This window comes from Ictalurus punctatus, chromosome 29 (assembly GCF_001660625.3).
Source record: "Ictalurus punctatus breed USDA103 chromosome 29, Coco_2.0, whole genome shotgun sequence".
In the NCBI taxonomy this organism is placed as follows: domain Eukaryota; kingdom Metazoa; phylum Chordata; class Actinopteri; order Siluriformes; family Ictaluridae; genus Ictalurus; species Ictalurus punctatus.
In genome coordinates this window covers 3156172-3159585 of record NC_030444.2, presented here as the reverse complement: position 1 = coordinate 3159585, position 3414 = coordinate 3156172, and the positions used below count along the sequence as shown (strand labels likewise).

At 43.6% G+C, this 3414-nt stretch overlaps 1 long non-coding RNA gene across 1 annotated transcript; it reads right to left on the bottom strand.

The window, feature by feature from the left end:
• Positions 1 to 428: 428 nt before the first annotated feature.
• Positions 429 to 2292, bottom strand: LOC108260757 (uncharacterized). Its single transcript, XR_001811242.3, has 3 exons — positions 2033 to 2292; positions 1370 to 1406; positions 429 to 787 (listed from the first exon to the last, which is right to left on the bottom strand). It is a non-coding gene; the product is annotated as an uncharacterized LOC108260757 (long non-coding RNA).
• Positions 2293 to 3414: the final 1122 nt, after the last annotated feature.

Here is a 3414-nt window from a genome sequence, read left to right as displayed (position 1 = left end):
ATACTGCTTTTCCTATAGGGTCAAGGGGAACCTGGAGCCTATCCCAGGTACAAGGCGGGGTACATCCTGGACAGGGTGCCAATCTATCGCAGGGCACAATCACATACACTCTCACACACCCATTCATACATTATGGACACTTTAGATACGCCAATCAGCCTACCATGCATGTCTTTGGACTGGGGGAGGAAACCGGAGTACCCGGAGGAAACCCCCGCAGCACGGGGAGAACATGCAAACTCCGCACACACAGAGCGGGAATCGAACCCCCGACCTTGGAGGCGTGAGACGAACGTGTTGTTAATTATTAGTTATATTTAAATACTGTGCTTCCAGGGGTTTCCGCCAGGTCCTCTGTTTTCCACCCCCGGTCCAAAAAACATGCGCTGTAGGCTGCTTGGCATTTCCAGTTTGTCCGTTGTGTGAGAATGTGCCCTCTGATGTGTTGGGACCCCGTCCAGGATGTCTCCCCCGCCTGGAATAGATTCCATACTCCCTACAGCACAGTGGAGGCGAAAAAGAAGCGTAGAGGCGAGAAAGAGCTCGATTCTGTCTCTCGCGCTTAAAATGAAGAACGCGACCTTCGACGTGACTTCGAACGGAGATGCTGTGTAAAGTAGTCTACCCTTTAAAGTACAAAAAGCACTTCTCGATGTTAAGATGTAAAGATGCATTTCGATACCTTGAGTGAATTGTTTTGGTGGAAAATCGGTCCGGAGAGCGTCTTCGGTCCGGGCGTCTCCGATAGAGCGTTTTCACTCACGATGACCGATCAGGAAGCGGCGTTCTGTTCAGTAGTTAACGAACAAACAAACAAAAAAAGAACAATAACGTTAAGCATTAGTAAAGTGAGTGTATTAACTGACCTTTATTGAAATGTTAAGCTGCAGTCACTGATGTTTATTCAATCAGCGACTAAAAATAAGTCCATATACAGCATAATCGAGCAAATTGCAGCACGTAAATTTATTAAGTGTTGGTGTGAACATGGTATGGTTTGGATTATTTGGCTTATTTAGTTTAAACAAACAAACAAACCAACAAAAAACATCAACGAATGCCAGTGCTAGTTACGTTGTTAATGTTACTGATGGTGCATTTATTCACTGTATTATACATGTAAGGAATAAAATATGTCTGGGCGTGCTGTTACAGGAAAATAACCACTGACGTAGCGCTGTGATGCGACGTGGTCCGACGCGACTTGTCGTTATGGTTACCACTCTGTTGGTTATTCTCCTAGATCAGCACTTCCTGAAGTGTTTCGTTCCTCTTTTACAGCAGCAATTTGTCAAACGTGACTTTTTTTTTTTTCAAATTGACTTATTAAAAAGAACGACATATCATACTTTTACCCGTCCGTACTTACATTTCATGTTGTGAAAGGCCTGACTGGTCATTACGGACTGTAAAAGAGATGAAAGATGGTAGTGTCAGTGTTACTGATGATATTCGAGTAGACTAGCAGAGCCATAACGTCATCCCAAACTCTATACTCCCATACTAAATGTTATACGATCAGTCTGGCGTGTGTGTGTATAATATATTTAGTGTATATATATATATATATATATATATATATATATATATATATATATATATACAGATTACACACTTGTGTGCTTGTGTGAGAGGGAAAAAAAAGTGAGAGTATTAATACAGAACACATATTACTTCTCTAAAATGTTATCCAAAGCATTCCAGTGTATCACTGTGTGGTTGTAAGAACTGGTGCCAAATGCATCAAGCCCACACACACACACACACACACACACACACACACACACACACACACACACATGGAGACGGTGCATGTGTGAGAGAGCACCAGGGAACTTTGCTTTGATTGAGGATGTGTTTCAAATCTGCCCTTTCTTTCAGTCTTCCTCTCTTTACCTCTTTTGTTCTTCAGGGTGGGCTAATCTTTCACCTCTACTCTCACATCCTGTGATCTTTGCTTGTGTGTGTGTGTGTGTGTGTGTGTAAGAAATATCGTTATCTTTATTATATACAGTACAATGTAACGTTCTACCTAATGAGACACGTCTAGAGGAGCTGTGGCTCGTCTCGGCCTTCGTCCTGCGTGGAGCTTTCCGCATGTGACGTGTGACTCACGTCCCGCTGCCGTGGATGGTCCCTCATGGACACAAAAAAAGGGCTTCAGTTTCTGCCTCTTGCTTCAGTCCTGCGTGGAGCTCTGTGCGGATCTGCCTGCGTGGATCTCACCTCAACCTGAACATCCCGGCGAAACATTTAGTACCGTTTGAGTTTATAATTCACAGCTGGAGAAGAGGAACGGTTTTAATCACCGTGTCTGGGGGTGTTCTCCCGTGACCACGGATACTGGTTTCTCAGGAAGACGTTAATGAAGTTTTAAAAATAAACGAGCTCATTGTGAGCTTCGTTTAACTGCCTTTGAGGTAGTATTAGTAAGCAGGGTTGACAGGTTTCAGCACAAATTTCCAGCGAAAAAAAAACGACATCTCCAAAACCGCACGAACGATCTGAAACTAGCCCAGGACGTTTGGAACATTTTAGACATTTTTCTTCTTGTTCTCAGACTTTGTGTGGGAAACAAGTATTTCACACGTATTTACTGTACGGGCATTATCCATTCCATAATCCCCCTTTCCCTCTCTTAATCTTTGCAATATATCTTACAATAGAAATGGCTCTGTTCACAGACACACTGTCTGCATTAAACTAGTCAACCCTGACAGCCCTGTCATTAACCGTCCTGTCTGACGCTCCCCCCTCCCCCCGAGCATGGGGCAGCATGAGTCTCACCCCAATCGGCCTCTATTAGCGCTTGCTGTAGTTCTCATTTTCGACCACTTGGTGCGATAATAACTCTACGGAGGTAAATGCGGCCATGAGTGCGCTGCCCCTTGGCATCTAAACAACGTCTAGAAAGGTAACTAAACCAATGGAACATCGGCTTACGGTGGTGCTCGAAAGTTTGTGATCCCTTTAGAATTTTCTATATTTCTGCATAAATATGACCTAAAAGTCCTAAAATTTGATGAAGAGAACCCGATTAAATGAACGAGACAACAAATATTATACTCGGTCATTTACTTAATGAGGAAAATGATCCAATGTTACATCTCTGTGAGTGGTAAAAGGATGTGAACGTTTGCTTTCAGTATCTGTCGATCAGTCCTGCACATCGTCTTGGAGGAGTTTTAGTCCTCAGTACAGAACAGATTCAACTCTGGGATGTTGGTGTGTTTCCTCACATGAACTGCTCGCTTCAGGTCCTTCCACAACATCTCTATTGGATTAAGGTCAGGACGTTGACTCGGCCGTTCCAGAACGTTCACTTTACTCTTCTTTAACCGTTCTTTGGTAGAACGACTCGTGTGTTTAGGATCGTTGTCTTGCCGCATGACCCACTTTCTCTTCAGATTCAGA